The sequence below is a fragment of the Heloderma suspectum genome, chromosome 17 (assembly GCF_057233095.1).
Source record: "Heloderma suspectum isolate Gila_16-S chromosome 17, 16-S_ref, whole genome shotgun sequence".
Lineage (NCBI taxonomy): Eukaryota > Metazoa > Chordata > Lepidosauria > Squamata > Helodermatidae > Heloderma > Heloderma suspectum.
Genome location: NC_139474.1, coordinates 20,681,233 through 20,702,982, shown reverse-complemented (window position 1 = coordinate 20,702,982; position 21,750 = coordinate 20,681,233). Strand labels below are relative to the sequence as shown.

Here is a 21,750-nt window from a genome sequence, read left to right as displayed (position 1 = left end):
ACCACAAAATAACAATCCTTCAATTGTATATTTAACTGTTGGTCTGTGTTGACATATCTTTTTAATTTAGCCTTTTACGGGTGCAGTTCTATGCATGGTTAGACAGAAAAAAGTCCTACAACTCCCGGTATTCCCAGCATGCTGGCTGGGGAATGCTGGGAGCTGTAGGGCTTTTTTTCCTGGCTGAGGAATGCAGGGAGCTGTAGGGCTTTTTTTTCCTGGCTGGGGAATGCTGGGAGCTGTAGGGCTTTTTTTCCTAGCTGGGAAATGCTGGGAGCTGTAGGGCTTTTTTTCTGGCCAAACATGCTTAAATTAAGTAGTTGTTTTAGGCTGCAGTCCTATACTCACTTACATGGGAGTGAAACCCATGCACTTTACGTGGGGCTGCGTCTGAAGATGCTTCGAAGCTGCCATTTGCGCAAAATATGGCAGCCAGAATGACAGTGGGGACCAAAAGGTCCCAGCATATAGTACTGAATCTGGCCTGCTTGCACTGGCTGCTTGGATATTTCTGATTCAGGGTACTAGTTTTGACATATAAAGCCTTACACAGCTCAGGACTGTAATACCTGACGGAGCGCCTCTCCCGGGATGAACCTACCTGTATACTATGGTCAACATCAGAGGCCTTCCTCTGAGTGCCTCCTCTTAGCGAGGCTCGGAGGGTGCAACAAGGGAGAGGGTCTTCTCAGTGGTGGCCCCCAACTGTGGAATGATCTCCCCACTGAGGTCTGCCTGGCACCAGGTTATAGCTGTCCTTGACTCCCAGGCATTTGACAGCATATGATGGGATATTAATGTGAGTTGTTTCAGCAGATCCCGGATTCTCATTGTAACTGTTTTTAGCTGTTTATATATTTTTTTAACTTTTGTGTGTTAAAGGTTTTTTTATATTGCGTTTTGTCATTTTTGTGAAGTGACCAGAGAGCTTTGGCTACTGGTCAGTATAGAAATAAATAAATACATTTTAAAAATTACTAATAGCCCAATGGGGACTTACTTCTGAGTACACATATATAGGATTGCACTGTTAATGTTTTAATGTTTACTGTTTTAATGCTCTTTTTTATTAAGGCTTTATTATTTTGAATTGTTGCACACTGTCTTGATGGCTTTTAAGCAAATAAGCTAGTATATAAATGTTAATAATAAATATATTAATATTAAAGAACATAAGAGCCCTGCTGGATCAGAGCAAGGGTCCATCTAGTCCAGCATTCTGTTCACACAGTGGCCAACCAGCTGTCGACCAGGAACCCACAAGTGGGGCATGAGCGCAAAGGAATCTTTCTTTTCTTTTTTCCCCACCTTCTTTCCTTTCTTAGTTCTGTTTTCTTTCTTTCACCTTCAAATTGCTCTGAAATGATCCATCCTTTTGTGGACAACTTGGAATTTGCAAAGGGGTGTCTGTGTGCATAGTGACTGAGTTTTATAATTGCACTGAGATCATAGGACCCCCTTTTTTCTGTTCTTTTGTGAAACTTTCACACATGACTGTCACAATTCCCCTGGATATTTGCCAAGAACCAGGACATATTCTGGAAATATTGTAAAACAACCTTACTGGGAATGACTACCAGTGAGTAGAAGACACGTCTCTTTATTTTCAGTGGGTATTTCCAATTTCCCTTTATGAGTCAGTATTCTGTGTTTTTAATTCTGTTTTAATGCATTGTTTTATTGTTTTAATCATGTTTTATTTATGATTGTAAGCTTCCTTGAGTACCATTTTTCTTGGTAGAAAGGTGGGGCACACATCAAGTAAATAACTTAATATTATGTGAGGTTTATTTATTTATTTGTTTCATTTTTATACTGCTCAATAGCCAAAGCCTTCTGAGGGTTTACATTTGAGGGTTCGATCCCAGGGCTTTTAGGTCCTAAACACTTTAATTACTGCCTGGGAATCTCCCCACCTCTGCTTTGCTAATTGTGCATTGCCACTTTTCTCAAGATACATGTTTCCCTGGTTTCGATTTTTTAATTTATATCCCAGAATTTATAAACCTGCTTCTCTACCTGAGGATAAACAAAGTGTTTCACAGCAGAGTAAAGAAAAAGAGGAGAGACAAAAAAAGCTGAAGGTGATTCTTAAACTTTTTAGAGTCACAGCAACATCAGGAATAAACCTGTTAGAAAAGTTACAGCAGAAATAATGCCATAAGTTAAAATAAAAAACACAGTTCAAAACTCAAAATAAACATTTCGTTATTAAAATACTTATAATCCCCTGTTCAACTCTTTGATTGAACCCCTCTTTGCAGCCTTCATATGTAAAATGCTGACAATGGCTAAAAACAGCAACACCTGAAAACAGCAAGCATCAATAAAAAACACACAGATATTAGCTTATTTGGGGATACTCTGTCCCTGAGCAATGTTCTCGTTCCAATAGCACCCCAGAATGGAAAAACTGTTAATGGGTGTCTGCAGACCTGCAGATCTGCAGACAGAGGTCAGATGTCCTGTGACAGGAAGTTTCACAGCTTGGGCCCCACCACCAAGCAGGCCCTGTCACTTGTGTCTATCACCAGGTGTCGATAGAAGGCCTCTAAGAACCAAAGTGTAAGGGCAGGATCATGTCAAAGAATCCTTTCCAGCAAGTATATGAGAAGACACTCCACTCCCACATACCTGCACACCATGGATTCTGACATCCTACAGCCAGACTCGGATACAATCTCACAGTATGCTTTCAGCTCATCCTATTTGCAATCTCCTTCAGTGTCTGTTCCACCTTCTCAGTTTCACCTTCTCAGTTTTGCTTTCTTTTCTTTTGTCATTTGCCATTGTTTCCATACATGTTTTCTTGAAGGTACAACAGAAGCTCTCCCTCTGCTCAATTTAGAGCAGAAGCAATATCAGGTAATGCATCAGCTGAATTGTTTATGGTCATCCTGGATGTGTTCATTGTGTTATGGAGTGGTTGTATTTTAATGAATAATTGTTGTAGCTGTTTTACATTTTATATGTTTTAATTCTATGATAAGTCACCTTGAGTGTTTTTGTTGTTGCTGAGAAAAGTGCCTAAGGGCACAACCCTATGCATGTTTAGACAGAAAAATGTCCTACAACTCCCAGCATTCCCTAGCCAGCCATGGGGAATGCTGGGAGTTGTAGGACTTTTTTCTGCCTAAATATGCATAGGATTGTGCCCTAAGAAATGTAGTAAATAAAGGATACTTTCATCTGGTTGCTTTACATGTTTTTTCCCCTGTTATTGCATCTGTAGAAACAGTGTCACTGGATGCACCATGGTTAAAGGTACTTTCCTAAAGCTGATTCCATAGGGTGGAAAGGAAGGTAAAAAGTCAATTGTTTTCTGGGTTTTGTTACTGAGAATCAAGCAAGAGAGCAGAAAAGGTGGTTAGAGGGAACCTTTGCTTTCCTTGTTGTACAGGCGCATTTCTTTGGTTGCACTCTCTGCCCTCTGGTCAAACAGGTTTGTGAAACAATACACAAACCTGTTTGACCAGAGGCCTGACTGGAATGACCGTTCACATGATGTTCCATGGCATCCATCACCTGAGGCAGCCGCCTCACTTTGCCTCATGGTAGGGCCGGCTCTCATCCTCAGCTCTCTGGGGAAATGACTGTCAGCCTCCAAGCTAGATCGATGTTAGGCCCTGAAGGCTATTAGCTGAAGTAGAATTAATTTCCTTGTGGGTGTGGACTGCAAAATAAATGAGTTTATTTGTTTGTTTGTTTGTTTCAATAGCCAAAGCTGTCTGGGCAGTTCACAAAAATTAAAACCAAAAAGCACACAGTAAAACAATACAAAACATTAAAACATTAAAACCATGATATAACAATACAACCAGAGTAAAACCTAGCAGCAATGCAGAGATTTAAAATACAGTTTTAAAACAGCAAAGCTAAAAGTCTAGAAAGCTAAAACGTTAGGGAAAATAAAAAAAGTCTTCACCTGGCGCCGGAAGGCATACAATGTAGGTGCCAAATGAACCTCACTAAGGAACTCATGCCACAGCCAGGGTGCCACAGCAGAAAAGGCTCTCCTCCTAGTAGCCACCTGCCCCACTTCCTTTGGTTTCTTAGGCTTAACTTATCAGGCTCTGAATACATCTCAGGTAAGTGGGCTGGAGTAAGCCCAGGGGGCCGTCCTTTCCCTTCTGAGTGGCTGTGAGCTCACCAGGTGCTCCTAAGAGCCCCAATTGAATTGAGGGTATGTGGCCTGAGTACTCCTAGCAGCTGAGTGGGCAGGAAGCTTCAGTCTGTTTCCCGCCTCCCAGCTGAGCAGAGGAAGCTGCTCCAGCTGGTCCAGGGACTACAGAAGCAAGCAAGCTCCCAGAGAGCGAGCGACCAGCGCGAGCAGACAGGGGGAGCAAACAGGAGTTGGCCAGGGAACAGGAGTTGGTCAAAGGGAAGGCCCCGAACATTTTTTAAAAATTTATTTGTCTTGTAACACATACTTCCATACCAGTGGGACTCTGTTTTTAATCTCCAGTGAGTAGAGGACCAAGCACATCCTACTCCAGAACAATCACAAAGCTAGACACAAAAAGGGAAAAGAGGCTATGGCAGGACAAGGCTCTCCAGTGATGGGGACCTGCAAGGTGTGTGCCGTGCTTGTTTTCTTGCCTGAGAACAACATGGCCCACACCTGCCACAAGCGCCAGTGGATCACGCTGGTGGAAGAAAAAGTAAGGGGACTGGAGCAGCGACTGCCGACCCTCCGGGGAATAAGAGAACACGAAGAGTTCTTGGACAGAACCGGGGAACCACAGCAGCAAAGGGAAGACCAGAACCTTGAAGAGCAACAGCAAGCTGAGGCAGAAGAGGAAAATGCTGAGATGAGGAAAATGTAGTAGAGGATACCGCTTGGAAAAGGGTGACAAGAGCAGAAGAACTAGACGCCACTCTGCACCAGCGGAAGCAGTGGAGCTGTGGAACCGTTTCCAGGTACTTGAGGATGAGACTGGAGGACAGGCTGCAGGGGAAGAAGTACAGGGGAACCTACATGAGAGCGAGCAAGAGGCTGAAGGTCAGCCAAGCAGAGGCCATGAAACCAGGGCCTACAACCACAGGAAGAGAAGAGCAGTAGTAGTGGGAGACTCCTTGCTGCATGGGATCCAAACCCAAGTATGTCGTGAAGACCCGTGGACTCGCCAGGTATGCTGTCTCCCAAGAGGACAAATTAGAGACGTGACTGAAGGGCTGCCTGCACTCTTAAAGCCCACTGACAGGTATCCCTTCCTTCTCATCCATGCGGAAACAAATGATACCGCCAAGTGGAGCTACGAAGAGATCACGTCAGACTTTGAAGCTTTGGGAAGGAAACTCAAGAACTTTGAGGCCCAGATAGTTTTCTCATCCATCCTTCCAGTAGTTAGAAGAGGGACAGAAAGGGAACAAAAAATACTCCGGGTGAATGACTGGCTACGAAGGTGGTGCCGACGAGAGAGATTTGGATTCTGGGACCACAGGCTATACTTCCTGGAAGATAGGCTGTTGGCAAGGGACGGGTCGCACCTCACAAAGCTGGGAAGAATGTGTTTGGCCACAGCATGAAGAACTTCATCAGGAGGGCTTTAAACTGAATCCTACGGGGAAGGGAGATGTAAAGTTGGGGTAACAACGGACGAAGGCTCATGCACCGCAACGGAGAGGACAGCTCTGATAGTGCCCAGTAAGAGTCTTCAGACACATGTAGGAAGAAAGCCAGACCATGAAGCACATGGTCTTCGGTGTCTATACACTAATGCCCAAAGTATTGGAAACAAACAGAACGAACTTGAACTCAGAACCGCTGTCTATTCTCTTTGAGAAACCATGGAGGACGGGGGAAGTGCCAGATGACTGGAGGAGGGCTCATGTTGTTCCTATCTTCAAAAAGGGTAAAAAGGAGGAACGTGGGAACTACAGACCAGTCAGTCTGACATCAATCCCTGGGAAAATTCTGGAGCAGATGATAAAGCAATCCATCTGGAAGCACCTTGACAACAATGCAGTGATTACACAAAGCCAACATGGATTTGTCAAGAACAAATCCTGCCAGACCAATCTGATCTCATTTTTTGATCAGGGAACCTCCCTTGTGGACCGTGGGAATGCTGTGGACATGATATACCTCGACTTCAGCAAAGCTTTCGACAAAGTGCCCCAATATATCCTGATGAGCAAACTAGCTCAAAGTGGGCTAGATGAAGCAACGATCCGGTGGATCCACAGTTGGCTACAGAATCGGACTCAAAGAGTGCTTATCAATCGGACCTTCTCAAACTGGGGAGAGGGAACGAGCGGGGTACCGGAGGGCTCAGGCCTGGGCCCAGCGCTCTTCAAAATTTTTATGAATGACTTGGAGGAGGAGGTGCAGGGGATGCTGATCAGATTTGCAGATGACACAAAATTGGGCAGGATAGCGAATATCTTGGAAGACAGAAACCAAATTCAAAGGGATCTTAATAGCCTGGAGTGCTGGGCAGAAAACAACAGAATGACAATTCATAGTTCTGCTCCTAGGAAAAAGAAACCAAATGCACAGTTACAAGATGGGGGCTACATGGCTCAACAACACGACAAGCGAGAAGGATCTTGGAATTGTTGTCGATCACAAGCTGAAGATGAGCCAACAATGTGATGTGGCTGCAAAAAAGGCCAATGCTCTTTTGGGCTGCATTCATAGAAGCATAGCTTCCAAATCCCGGGAAGTACTAGTTCCCCTCTACTCAGCCTCATCTGGAGTACTGTGTCCAGTTCTGGGCACCACACTTTAAGAAGGATGCAGACAAGCTGGAGAAGGTTCAGAGGGCGGCGATGAAGATGATCAGGGGACTGGAAACAAAGCCCTATGGGGAGAGCTGGAAAGAGCCGGCCATGTTTAGCCTTGAGAAGAGAAGACTGAGGGGAGGGAGACATGATAGCGCTCTTCAAGGACTTGAAAGGTTGTCCCAGAGAGGAAGGCCAGGATCTCTTCTCGATCATCCCAGGGTGCAGGACATGGAATCATGGGCTCAAGTGTCAGGAAGCCAGATTCCGGCTGAACATCAGGAAAAACCTCCTGACTATTAGAGCAATATGACAATGGAACCAGTTCCCTAGGGAGGTGGTGGGCTCTCTCACACTGGAGGCGTTCAAGGCGAGGCTGGACAGCCACCTGTCAGGGATGCTCTGACTTGGATTCCTGCATTGAGCAGGGGGTTGGACTCGATGGCCTTATAGGACCCTTCCAACCCTATTATTCTATAATTCTATATGTTCTTTCTCCCTTTGTCTTTCCCTTTCTCTTCATTTCCTAGGATTTTTAGGGGGCAATCCTATGCATGTTTAGACAGAGAAAAGGCCTACAACTCCCAGCATTCCCCAGCCAGCTTTGCTGGCAGTTGTAGGCCTTTTCTCTGTCTGAACATGCATAGGATTGTGCCCTTAATGTATTGTTCAAAAATTAAGGAGTTTTACCTTTGTACTGTGTTTTTTGTTACAGCCCATGGCCATACAAATTAAAAGTTAAATTATATATCTCTCTCTTGATCCTAGTGTGATGTCGCAGTGGATTGAAAGATGGATGCATGATCACTTTGAAGTAAGGCCCATTATTGTTAAGCTGCATCCTTAAGACTGTGATCCCTAAACAGGTGTAGCCCACAGCTGTACCTCCCTCCTGCTGAATGTAAAACCCCTTAAAGTGGCAGTGCTGCACACGGATTACTTGGGAGTGAGTTAAACTGAGCTGAACCCAGTGGGAAATCTTACACTGAATGTATGAAACCAACATACATTAAACTTGTATGTATAGCCCAGTGCTGAGCTTTAAAACATACTTTGACTCGAAGGAATTCCTTTTGGGATTCAGCCTTCCTCAGCCTGGTGCCTTCCAGCCAGCATACTGGATGGGGATTATGGGAGCGGTAGTCCAACACATCTGGAAGGTGCCAGGTTATTGTGACCTTATGTGTTAAGTTCCACTGATTTCAGTGGCAGAGAGGTCAGGTTGGTATGCAAGTTTATTCTGAAGCAATGCTTTCTCTCTCTCTCTCTCTCCTTCCTTCTTTCCTTACCTTTTCTTAATTTCTGTTTTTCTCTCTCCCTCTTTCCTTACTGTTCTTTCTTTCCTTCCTTCTTAATTTCTCTGTGTTGCTCACTCTCCTTCCTTCCTTCCTTCCTTCCTCTTTCTTTCCTTCCTTCTCTTAATTTCTGTTTCTCTCTCTCCCTCCTTCCTTACTGTTCTTTCTTTCCTTCCTTCTTAAACTTTGTTTCTCTCCTTCCTCTTTCTTTCTTCCTTCTCTTAATTTCTGTTTCTCTCCCTCCCTCCTTCCTTACTGTTCTTCTTTCCTCCCTTCTTAAACTTTGTTTCTCTCCTTCCTTCCTTCCTCTTTCTTTCTTTCCTTCCTTCTCTTAATTTCTGTTTCTCTCTCTCCCTCCTTCCTTACTGTTCTTTCTTTCCTTCCTTCTTAAACTTCCTCTCCTTCCTTCCTTCCTTCCTCTTTCTTTCTTTCTTTCTTTCTTTCCTTCCTTCTCTTAATTTCTGTTTCTCTCTCTCTCCCTCCTTCCTTACTGTTCTTTCTTTCCTTCCTTCTTAAACTTTCTCTCCTTCCTTCCTTTCTTCTTTCTTTCTTTCTTTCCTTCCTTCCTTCCTTCTCTTAATTTCTGTTTCTCTCTCTCTCTCCCTCCTTCCTTACTGTTCTTTCTTTCCTCCCTTCTTAAACTTTCTGTTTCTCTCCCTCCTTCCTCCCCCCCCCCCCGTCCTCCCCTGGCTGGCTGTGCCGCGCGCTCGCTCCCCTCCCCTCCCTCTCTCTCCCCGATCCACGTGGAGGCGCGGGGGGCCCTTTCCCCCCCGCCCCCCAGGCCGGGGAGGAGGCTGTTCGGAGGAGGGTGGCGGACCAGGCGAGGGGGACCGGCCAGGAGCGGCCAGAGGGGGAGCGGCCGGGGCCGGGGCCGGGCGGAGGAGCGGGCGAGCGGCGGGGGATCGACCGATCCGACCGGGCGCGGGGGCGGCAGGCGGCCGAGCCAGCCGAGCCGAGCCGGGCCGCCCGCCCGGCCGGAGACGGAGTCTGGCGGAGCAGGAGGGACCCCGCCTCGCCTCGCCCGGCCCGGCCCGGCCCGGCCCCGCCAAGCGTCGCATCCGGCAGCCGAGCAGCGCGGCGGGGGAGAGGACGGGCACGCCAGGACCGCGCAGCCCGCGCGCCGCGGCGCGGAGCGGGAAGGAGAGGCGCCGCGCAGGGGCCACGCCAGGTGCGCGCGCGCGGGGCGCTCCGGCGGGCGGGGCCCACGGCGCCTCTGGGGCTGCCCCCCGCCATCCCCCCTCCCTCCGCGCAGCCTGCCGGCGCGACCCTCCTGTGCGCGCGGCCCCTCGCGCCCCCGCCCCGCGTCTCCCTCCCTCCCTCCGCGGACACGGCCACCCCCGCTGCCCTCCAAGCGGCCCCGCTCTCCGCCGAGCTGGCCCGTCTCCCCTCCGGAGAGGCCCCTGCGCGCCCCGCCCCGCCCCGCGGCGCCCCCCCCGTCGCCTGCCGCGCACCTGCCGCGCACCTGCCCCGCCGCGCCTGGCTCACCTGGGGCCCGGGCTGGTTCGGCGGCGCGCTCTGCCGCCCGGGCGCGCGGCGAGAGCTGCTGGCCATCGCTGCCTCTGCCGCGCTCCCTCGCGCGCGCCTCTCCCGGCCCGGAGCCCGCCCGGCGCGCCGGACCAGCGCTTCCGCCCCGCCATCCCCAGCCGGGGCCGCCGGCGGCCAGGCGGGACGGGAGCTGCACCCCGCCTCACTTCCCGTCGTGTTTGCAAGCGCTGGTTCTGTCATTGCTTGAACCAAGCTTAGTTTGTGATCGTGAGCGGCGCTGAGCGCCGTTTCTCTTGGTGGAAAGGCGGGCTACAGACGACATAAGGGATAAAATACCGGGAGGGCGGCGGGCCGTTTCGTCCTTCTGTCTCTCCTCTCCTCCTTCTCCAATACATTTACTCACCTCTTCATTTATTTGCCCTTCTTTTTATAGAATACTATATATATATATATATATATATGAGGGTCCCATGGTTTTGAGAGCAAAGGCTTCCGCCAACTCTTCCTCCTCTTCACCCGTGGATCTGTAACTCCAAACCAAAGTCTGGCAGGTGAGTTCACTTTTATTTTTTATTTTTTTTAAAGTGGCAGGAAATTCAATACAGTGGCAGGCAGGAAACAATTTATCAATGCGCGGCAGAGGCGTAGGCGTGATTTTGACAAGGGAAAGGTGCTGGAACTCAATCCTGCCTCAACAGTCTCGCCTACCGCCCGTGTGTGCTTCTGCTGTATTTATTCTGTGGTTGAGGGAAAACACTCTGCATATACTCAGAGGTGGTCTTGTTGTGTGATTTGTGCCAGAAATCAGCCCTGCACTTCTTCCTGGGACTGAACTGTCCTTAGACTACCGTTCTCATTGATTGCTGGAGTGGCTGATGGTGACGAGTAAACCCTGTTTTAAACTTACGGGGGAGTTTTTCAACCGGGGGGGGGGGGTTGCATATGTCCTGTGACGCCGTGGAATGAAAACAGTTTGGGCGCAATCCATCTGAAGCTAAGCACAATTTAAATCCTGCTGGTTTCAGCAGGCAAGTCCCGTTACAGTCTGCCATGAAAACGCCAGCGAAAGCGGCGTCCCTCTAGGAGTCAGCAATGACTCAGTGCTTTGCACAGGAGGAATCTTTCCTTCCCTAATTCTTTCTGCTTTAAATTAATGGGACATTATTTCTTTCTTCCTCTCTCTTGTTCCTCTGTTGTGAATATTCTGGCTTCGGACCACCCACGACAGAGGCTGCTTTAAAGGGGGGAGATCTATGGGGAAAGAAGTTCAGTGGAGCAGAGCTAAGGGCAGGCTAACCGTGAGGGTATCTCCTGCTTGTTTCCCCACCCCCCAGCCCCCCAAAAACCCAAGTTGGCCTTTTTATAGCGCCTTGTTAAGGACGTGATCTCTTGCTATTGCCTTTTTGCACATCAGCAAAGGCCAGGAACATGATATGGGACGGGAATGAGATTCCCAGAGGTTTGGAAAGCCACAAACAAGCAGCAGATTTAATACATGCGGGATGGTTCTCTCTCTCTCTCTCTCTCTCTCTCCTGCACTCAGAAAGGCTTTTCCATCTGTGCCTGAGAAACAGCATGGAAAATTTTATGTGCCATGCATTCTTGTATAAGAACTATCCGGCTGGATTTCGACCAAAGGACCGTCAGGTCTTGGGTTAGGAGTCCAGCGACAGCTGGCCAGATGCCTGCAGGAAACTCATGAAAGACAGGAAGCTCTTGTTATATGTCCCCGTTACCTGGAGTTCCAGAGGTAGAGTGCCCGTGAACCTGGAGGTTTTATCTAGCTGCCACTTAGTTGAAGCCTGGGATGGAAGTTCTTAGAACAAAAGGAGTGGTTTGAGTGTTGGATTGGGACCCAGGAAATCTGGGTTTGAGCATCCACTCAGCCATGAAGCCCATTGGGTGACGTTGGGCCAGTCGCTGACTCTTCACCTACCCTGCCCCACAGGGTTGTCCTGCAGATAAGATGGAGAAGAGGAGGGGGAAAGGCGGGCCATAAATGTAATAATAAATAAAATGAAATGGATTAAGGGTGGCCAACGGCTATCAGCAAACCTATCCATCCTCCGGGGAATTTATTTAATCCGCCTTGAAAGCCTTCTGAGCCATGGCCAGGTCAGCAGCTCTTGTGGGAGGGGAGCTCCCTGGGTTGAACACTGCCTCGTCCTCTCGCCTGCCCTCCAGCCGCTGCCAGTCAGTTGCACAGGCTGACCCGCCGCCCCCGTGCAAGAATGAAAAGAGGGGGAGGGAATGCCTTCCACATTCTCCACACCGTGCATAATCCAGCCCGGGTCATGCCTCTCCCCTGAGCCGCCTTTTGAGATCTTCAGTGTTTCCCACCGCCTGTCTCTTGCAGCGCGGTGTGCTGTAAGTCCTTCTCAGGCCTGATCCGTCCCAGTTAAGAGGGAGAGAGCCTGTTTGCCTGCATTCGACAGCCTTTCCCCAGAAATCGCACCTGTCTCTTCCTCTTTGCCATCCGAGAGGGAGAAAGCGGGGGAATATGTTTCGCGTTCCGAGGGCTCCATGGAAGAACGGGGGCCTGCGAGGCTGAAACTGCTCCATGCCAGCAGCAGCACGTGAATGAAGGCTCGGGTGTGATGCGGTTGGTCCAGGCGGTTGCACTGGGCAACCCTACGCACATTTTACTCTGAAGTAAGCGCTGCTCGGTGAGGCTTATTCCCAGGAAAGCGTGCCCACCCCCACAGCCTTGCTGTCCCAAGTGAAGCTGGGAATGTATGTGGAAGCTAGGGCTGGGGGAACCCACGGAACACTTGTGTTTGCTCCCTCCAGTTGCAAGCTGGGACGTGCTGCGTGCCACTGAACGGAGAGAAGGGAAAAGCTGAAATGGAGAAAGCTGTGGGCACGGAGGTGGGACACCATCTGCCCTGCCCTCCAATCCTTTGGGAATACAGACATTGGGAAGGAATTGTATAATTAATTAATCAATTTAAGGCACAATCTCATGTGTGTTTAAAGAGAAAAAAGTCCTATAACTCCCAGAATTCCCCAGCCAGCATTCCCCAGGAAGCCATGCTGGGAACCGTAAGACTTTTTTTCTATCTAAACATGCATAGGATTGCACCATTAATTAATTATTAATTAATTAAAGGTGCAATCCTATGCATGTTTAGTCAGAAAAAGGTCCTACAATTCCCAGCATTCCCCAGCCAACATGTCTGGACAGCCAAAAACATTTAACTAATTTAATTCATTAATTACATGTTTTTGGCTGTCCAAACTGTAGTCGTATTACCCAAAGCCAAAGAAAATGATATGCACCACCCCGCAAAAAGAGGACGCACATTTGCATGACGTTGGCAGATGCACGTTTATGTGCATAGGTGCAAACAGAGAAGTCATAATTGTGATTTGAACAAGGATACAGGACATCTCACCCTAGTGGAGAAAATGGACCGGGTGACCTGGGTACCTGCTAGGTCTGACCGGGCGATAGTAGCTGCCCTGAGTGCCAATTTTTGGTAGAAAGGCAGGGTATAAATCAAGTAAGTAAGTGGTGGATGAGCAAATTCAAGGCTCCTGAGCTCCCGTGATATGGTTCTTTATCTCTGAACTGGGCTAGGGCTGGACAACAGACTGGACTGGACTAGACAACTGAGCGCCGTGGCTTATTAAAAGCAGTTTAAAATTGGTGGATTTATTGGACAGGGGAACCTTTTGGGGTCGACTGAAAGTGTTTTAAGCGATTCAGCAATCCACGGATGAAACGTTTGCAGCCTCCTTGTCGCTTAAATGTTCTCCGTGTCTATTTATGGAAGGAAGGGGCATGGCCAAAGTCAGAGAGGCGGTGCTGAGTGGGCATGCTTAGGAGGAGGGGTGGGTCTCCAGTATTTGAAAGACCATCCCACCCCAGCCCCTGAGAGCTGCTCTCCTTTCCTTCTTTTGCACAAGTAAGGTCAGCTCAATTGTTTCCCGTGGTGATCCCAAGGTTTTTGGAGTTCCTTTCCAGTGGAGGCGTTCCTGGCTCTGTCCTTGCCTGTGATGCAGCATTCACCAAATAATTATTCACCTAATAGTAATAATAATGATTATTGTGATGATGATAGTAATAATAATTGGTGGATAAAGTTTATTATTATTTATCCACCTATTATTATCGGTGGATAATGATTATTATTTATCCATCTATTATTGCTATTATTATTGGTGGATAAAGAATGTGTCACTGGTATCTGTGGTTTTGTGGCTTGGCTGGCTGTCTCAAGGAAGCTGTGTTGTGGTGGCTGTGGATCCTTTTTACCCGGAGGGAGTTATAGAAAGTTAAGAGAGTTCAGCAGCAGCCCACATTTTTCTTGCAGCCTATTTGTCTTGGTGTGGGGTTTGGGGGCCTAAGTAGCTTTGGCTGCATTGCAGAGAACGCAGCACAGATGAGGGTCAGAAACGCAAAAACGTCCAAGACCAACAGTATGTGTGAGGGGAGAAAAAAAAGATGTTTTCCATTTATGCGGCTTGGCATTAAGGGAAGACTCTCCCTGTTTCCAAACAACGCTTAGCAGCACAGCCATTTTAGAAGGAGAGCTCGTGAATCGAGATTCTTTGTTATGTGTGCAGTTCACACACACAGACTTCTGCATCAGCCTCCCCCAAACCTAGTTCTTTTCAGATGTGTTGGACTACAGCTCCCATTATTCCCATGGCTGGGGATGATGGCAGCTTAAGCCCAACACATCTGGAGAGTGCCAGGTGGGTGTCAGCTAACATACACCTTGAATCTGGCGCACCCTTGCTCCAGGTGGGGAGGTGTATTTTTTTATTATTAAATTTATTAATCGCCCATCTGGCTGGTCACCCAGCCACTCTGGGCGATGTACAAAGCACACAATAGAACAGTTTAAAACAATAAAATTCTACAATTAAAATATTTTCTAAAATACCCTAACCCACCCCAAATGCCTGCCTGAACAACCACGTTTTTAATGCACGGCAGAAGCTCATTAAAGAGGGGGCATGGCGGAGTTCCCTAGGGAGGGAGTTCCACAGAGTGGGGGCCACCACAGAAAAGGCCCTCTCCCTCATCCCCACCAGTCTAGCTGTCCTGGCTGATGGGACAGAGAGAAGGCCATCCGAGGCTGATCTTGTTAAGCGGCCTGTCTGGTGCTGCTGGAGGCGCTCCTTAAGATAGGCTGGGCCGGAACCATATAGGGTTTTAAAAGTCAAAACCAACACCTTGAATTTGGCCCGGAAAACAACTGGTAACCAGTGCAACTCCTTCAGCACTGGAGTTATGTGATCTCACCGGCGGCTGCCTTTAATCAGGCGAGCCGCCGCATTCTCTACCAGCTGCAGCTTCCGAACCGTCTTCAAGGGTAACCCCACGTAGAGCGCATTACAGTAGTCTAAACGAGAGGAGACTGGGGCATGTACTACCGATGGGAGCAGATGGTTGGGAAGGAAGGGGCGCAGCCACTGTATCAGATGGAGTTGGTACAGTGCTATCCAGCTCACAGCTGACACCTGAGCCTCCATGGACAGCTGGGAGTCTAAAATGACCCCCAGGCTGTGGACCTGGTCTTTCAAGGGTAGCCATACCCCCTTCAACACCAGGTCAACATCCCTCAGCCTCCTCTTGTCTCCCACCAAAAGTACCTCAGTCTTGTCAGGGTTCAGCTTGTTCCTTCCCATCCAGCCACTTATCGTCTCCAGACATTTGGACAGGGATTCCACAGCCAACCTTGGTGAAGGTTTGAACGAGAGGTAGAGCTGCATGTCATCCGCATATTGATGACTTGTTGTTGTTGTTGTTGTTCAGTCTTTCAGTCGTGTCCGACTCTTCGTGACCTCATGGACCATAGCACGCCAGGCCTTCCTGTCCTGCGCTCTCTCCCGGAGCGTGCTCAAGTTCATCTTCATTGCATCCGTGATGCTATCTAGCCATCTCATCCTCTGCCGTCCCCTTCTCCTTTTGCCTTCAATCTTTCCCAGCATCAGGGTCTTTTCCAGGGAGTTTTCTCTTCGCATTAGGTGGCCAAAGTATTTCAGCTTCAGCTTCAGTATCTGTCCTTCCAATGAGCAGTCAGGGTTGATTTCCTTTAGGATGGACTGATTGGACCTCCTTGCAGTCCAGGGGACTCGCAAGAGTCTTCTCCAGCACCACAGTTCGAAAGCATCGATTCTTCGGCGCTCAGCCTTCCTTATAGTCCAGCTCTCACAGCCATGCATTACTACTGGGAAAACCATAGCTTTGATTAGACGGACCTTTGTCGGCAAGGTGATGTCTCTGCTTCTTACTATGCTGTCTAGGTTTGCCATAGCTTTCCTCCCAAGGAGCAAGCGTCTTTTAATTTCATGGCTACAGTCACCGTCTGCGGTGATCTTGGAGCCCAAGAAAGTAAAATCTGTCACTGCTTCCATTTCTTCCCCTTCTATATGCCAGGAAGTGATGGGGCCAGATGCCATGATCTTAGTTTTTTTAATGTTGAGTTTCAAACCAGCTCTTTAAATCCTCTTCGCTTTCTGCCATTAGGGTAGTATTGTCTGCATATCGGAGGTTGTTGATAATTCTCCCAGCAATCTTAATTCCGAACTGTGATTCATCCAACCCGGCATACAATGCACCCCAAACCTTCTGATGATGGCCCCCAGCGGCTTCACATAGATGTTAACTAGCATCGGGGAGAGGATGGAACCCTGTGGCACCCCACAAGTGAGCGGCCACAAGTCCGAAACCTCCTTTCCCAGTGCTACCCTCTGGTACCTGCTGGAAAGGAAGGACCGGAACCACTGCAATACGGTGTCTCCAATGCCCAACCCAACCCCTCCAGGCGGTCCAGGAGGATACCCTGGTCAACGGTATCAAAAGCCACTGAGAAGTCGAGGAGAACAAGAAAGGAGCATTCGCCCCTATCCAGAGCCCTCCTCATATCATCCACCAATGCGACCAAGGCCGTTTCTGTCCCATGCCCAAGCCTGAAGCCCAACTGAAATGGGTCTAGATAATGGGCTTCTTCCAAGTGTGCCTTCAACTGCATCGCCGCCACCCGCTCAATCACCTTGCCCAAAAATGGCAGATTTGAGACTGGGCGAAAGTTGTTCAGAACTTGGGGATCCAAGGAGGGCTTCTTTAAGAGCGGTCTTATCACTGCCTCCTTGAGGGCTGATGGCATCACTCCGTCCCCAAGGGAGGCGTTCACCAGCGCCCTGATCCCCTCACCCAGCCTCTCTCTGCAGCCCATAATGATCCAAGATGGGCAAGGATCAAGGAAGCAGGTGGTCGGCCTTACAGATGAATGTACCTTGTCCACTTCATCAGAAGGAAGAAGCTGGAACCAATCCCACAAAACCGGTTTGCCACAGGCCGCCTCTTGCTCACTAACTGTATCCACAGCGCACGGAGTAACACTCCTAATCCGATCAATGTTATCCGCAAAGTGCGTTGCCAAGGCCTCACAGGAGGCCTTAGAATGCTCCAGTGGTTCTGGAGCCACTGGACCGACCAGGCTACGGACCACTTGGTATCAGTGACAGCACAGGGGCTGGCCAGTTGGTTGTAACACAGTTTGGCCTCGTCTGAGGAGTTAGCATTTGAACCCAAAACCTTGTTGACTTTTCATATGGAGCGACAGAAGCCGTGAGCTGTGACCTTCGGGCCTCTCCTGTGCGTGAGACCTTCCATGTTGAGTTGCCCTTGCCCTTGCCGGCGGCCAGAATGCCTGCCCGGTTGCCAGTTCAGAAAACGGAATCCCGTCTCGATGGGAGGGAGGAGGTGGTTACCTGTAAACAAGCTGTATTTTGCACTCGCCGTGCTTGCTCAGTGGGAAGCACTCATCTTGCGGGAGCCAGTGGGGGGGATTGTGGAAGAGATCTGGCAGAACCATCTTGGCGGTGTGCTGCGGGATGCATTTTAAGGTGGAGATGGTAGAGCAGGAGTGGGCAACCTTGCAGATGTTTTGGGCTACAACTCCCATGATCCTTCACCACTGGCTATGCTGGCTAGGGCTGATAGGAGCTGTAGGCCAAAACATCGGGAGGGCCACAACTTTATTTGTTTGTTTGATGTATTTATTGCACTTATATCCCACCTTTCTTCCATCATGGAACTCAAGGTGGCGACACGTGGCACCCTGGTGGTCTCCCCTCCAAGCACTGACCAGACCCAGACCTGCTCAGCTTCAGCGAGGTAGTTGTCTCATGCGCTTCAGACCATGTCTTGGGACAACTTGCCCACCCTGCATTCCAGCATATGGCTAATGGATGCTAGTGGTTACAATGTTAGGGCTAATGGATGAAGTAGGGGATTATCTCGCTCGAGAGGGGGGGCCCCTTGCCCACATGGCTCTGAAAGTGTGACACAGGTGGTCACCAAGGGTGCGACATCCCAGAAGTGTGCAGAGAAAAGGAATCCAGAAGGGACAGCAAGAAACCATTTCCAAATTGCAAAAAGTTGCAGCGGTTGTTTTCCTGTGCTCAGACCCTCCTAGAATGTCATCCACTCTGGCAACGCTAATTTCCTAAATTTGTGTGTTGACCGTGGTTCATTGGTGACTGATGGACTAGCACTCTGCATGTGTCTAGAAGCACTCATGGAAATAATATTTCAAGACTGAGGACTGAGACTTGGCATTGGGAAAAGCGGGTCTGGGGGCTAAGCTTTGATTTGCATTGAGCCCTGCACTGCAGACGTAGTGAGCAGCTGCAGCCCCCCGGGACCCATCCCCTTAGCCGGGATCGTTGGGAAATTGAACTTCCAGGAGTGGTGTCGAACCTCTTTCAGCCCAAGGCAGAGAAGCTCTTGGGGGCTGCATTCTGGTAGCGGGTGAGGCCAAAGGCATAGGAAGCCAAGCACCAGCATATTTTAGCTTAAAGGACTTGTTGCCACTACTAAGCCCTAAAGAGGCATTTCAACCTTCTAGAATGGTGAAAAAACTGCACGAAAGCCAGGAAACCACTAAATGATTGGTGGTTGGAGGAACGGGGGTGGGGCTTTGGGGAAGGGGTGGGGCTATTGGGGAATCCCAGCGGGCCAGATATGGCCCACAGGCCTGAGATGCTGCACCCCCTGCGATAGGCAGGATACCCCCAAGGAATGTGGTCCATGAGGCTACCATGCCTGGTGGAGCCTTCTCGGTAGTGGCGTCCCCGACGGTTGGAATTACCTTCCAGTAGAGATTCTGCTGTCTTCCACAGTGCTGTCATTCAGGTGCCAGTTCAAGATGTCTTTTGGGGCGTACAGGCAAGCGCTTTCTCTGTTTTCTGGAGCTGCAGTGACGGCACGATCGCATTTAGTGTGGATCTGTAATTTTAGACTTATGGGTTTTAACAGTGTTCGTGGGGTATCTTGTTTTTATAGGGGTCATTAATTAATTTTTATTTATTTATTTATTGCATTTATTTGTTGTTGTTGTTCAGTCGTTCAGTCGTGTCCGACTCTTCGTGACCCCATGGACCATAGCACGCCAGGCCTTCCTGTCCTGCGCTCTCTCCCGGAGCGTGCTTTTTTCCTCTTGCAAGGAACCCAAGGCGGCTTACGTTATCCTCCTCCTCTCCATTTTATCCTCACAACAACCCTGTGAGGTGGGCTGGGCTGAGAGTCTGTGACTGGCCCAAAGTCACCCAGTGAGCTTCCATGGCCGATTGGGGTCTAGAACCTGGATCTCCCAGCTGGGAGATCCAGGTTCTAGTCCCCACTCGGCCATGGAAGTTCACTGGGTGACTTTGGGCCAGTCTAACACTCTTGCCTCTATACCACACTGGCATTAACTGCCCTGGGCTTCTTGTGAGGAAGGGTGGGCTGCAAATATAAATAAATGGCTACGTCACGAGGCACATGGCTGCATGTGGACACGGATGGCATGGGAAAGCCCTACACGAGGTGGGCCCTACGGCTGAAAACCATTGCTAGCAAGCAACTCCATGTGGTGTAGTGGTTAGAGTGTTGGCCTGCGGCTCAGGAGACCTGGGCTCTAGTCCCCACTCAGCCACAAAGCTCACTGGGGGGCTTTGGGCTGACTCGCAGCCTAACCCACCCCACAGGGTTGTTGTGAGGGTAAAATGGAGAGGAGGGGGACCACATGAGCCCCCGCGGGTTCCTTGCAAGAGGGGAAAAGGCAGGATAGAAATGTAATAACGAAATACAACGAAACCCAAGAATTCTCAGTACTGCTCACGGCTCCAAGTACAGCTGTCGGCATTTAGAATTAATCTCCCGATTCCAGGAGAAGAAGGCCGATAATGTTTTCCAGGTATTAAAAACTGGTGTGAAGCCAGTGTGTGTTTGGCTGACTCTGAAAGTGCTTGCGATACACTGGAAAAATCTCTTCCCCCTCCGCCTCCCAGGGCGTTCGTTGACTGGGGAGAGACCCTTCATAAAGGCCCGCTGGAGCGCAGCGGGGAGATAAAGGGCTGCAGCCCAGATCCCTGGTCTGGGCTGTCTGCGTGTTGGAAGGAGAGGAAGCGCCAAGGGCGAGAGGGAAAGTTATCCTCCCCGTCTCTCCATTTGCTTTGCTTTCAATCCAGGGCTGTTTAAATTGCTGCCTTATTCCGGATTGTATTTGTTTCTTGTCCATTCTTTTTACTTCGTTCTTTTTTAAAACAAAGAAAATAAAAAAACATTTCATTATTTTTAAAAATAAATAAATAATGCGATCCACTCGGAGAACTTAAGTTATCTTTTATTTTTATTTATTTATTTACAATATTTATATTAGGGATGTGTGAACTCACCCCCGTCTGAGTTCTCCAGACTCCTGCCCAGACCCTGCCCCCGCTCGCCGGTCCCCGGACTGCGCTCGAGCCCCTCCCACTCTTGGCAAGCAGCCCGCGCTCACCCCAGCAGTCTCGTCGAGATCCGCGGTCACCATTTCTAAAAAAATAAAATGGCGATCACAACAATGTGCATGTTTTAGTATGCACAAAATGCACATTTTTGCAAATGCGCATATTCCCATGTGTGAAGTGTGCATTTTTGCGAAGGCATACATTAGTGTGCACGCGAAAATGTGAATTTTTCATAAAATACGCATTTTCACATACACAAATATGCGCATTTGCAAAAATGCACATTTTCATGTGTGCGCAAATTTGCACATTTTTGCGATCGCCATTTTATTTCTCAGAAAACGGCAACCGCAAAGCTCAACAAGGCTGCCGGGGTGAGTGCAGGCCATTCGTCGAGCATAGACGGGGGGTGATCAGGGACAGGGGCTTGGTCAGTGGAGCTCGGGGGTGCGGGCAGGAGCAGGTCCGCCAGATTCCCGGACTGAATCAGGTGCCCATGCCATCCCTAATTTATATACTGCTCCACATCAGAAGATTTCGGAGCAGTGAACAGCAAAGACAAAAGAATAAAACACCATGTTAGAACAATTAAAACGTTTTAAAAAGAAACAAGTTCTGATAAGACCGAAGTTAATAAACTGCAGCTGGTCACTCCAGGAAGGCTTCCCAAAATAACAATTTCTTCAGGAGGGGCCAGAAGCAACACAACCTTGGCTCCTGCCTGACCTCCAAAGGCAGGGAGCTCCATAAGAAGGGGGCCACCATGCTGAAGGCTCTTCAACTGGGCCATAGGTCCATCTGGAACCACCAGGGACATGCCCTATGATGACCTCAGTGACTGGGCAGGTTGGTATTCTCTCAGGCATTCTCTCAGGTATCACGTGGCCTGTAAAATAATCTAAATGAATAATATCTAAAAGACCAAATAAGATCAGTGGTCTTATATAGGGTCAGGAGAATGTAGTGTCATTCCCGGGAGACACCTATGGGGTGGGGGAGGGAATCATAGAATCATGGAACAGTAGGGTTGGAAGGGGCCTACGAGACCATCGAGTCCAACCCCCTGCTCAGTGCAGGAATTCAGGTCAGAGCATCCCTGACAGATGGCTGTCCAGCCTCTTGAATGTCTCCAGCGTGGGAGAGCCCATCACCTCCCTAGGTGTAGGGAGCCATCAGCCATCAGGAATGGTAGCCATCAGCCGTCGGGAGGAGAACTGGCAAAGCCGCCTCCCTTGAAAATTGCCCAAATGATTCCCCCTCCCCCCCCCAATGGATGGTCATGGATGATGGGAGCTTTAGAGAGCACCAAGTTGGGGAGGGCTGCGGTAAAGAGATCAAACTTGGATGTTATTAAAGCATGGTTAACCACAGCAGTGTCTTCAAAATGCCAAACGTAGTGTGTGTGTGTCCATAATAATAAAACATGATGTGTGTCTGTCTGTCCATCTGTCAGCTGTAGCGCCAAGACCATGAAACCCAGACACCTGAAACTTGGCATGCATACCAAAGGGAC

At 49.2% G+C, this 21,750-nt stretch overlaps 1 protein-coding gene across 1 annotated transcript in view; it reads left to right on the top strand.

Annotated features, from left to right (window-relative positions):
* The first annotated feature begins 9,999 nt into the window (after window positions 1-9,999).
* The window catches only part of ADAMTSL4 (ADAMTS like 4), a 69,008-nt gene continuing 57,257 nt past the window's right edge, over window positions 10,000-21,750 (top strand). The window contains exon 1 of the mRNA XM_084824223.1: window positions 10,000-10,057. The gene's annotated coding sequence lies outside the window, so the exon portion shown is untranslated. The remainder of the gene's footprint in view (window positions 10,058-21,750) is intronic.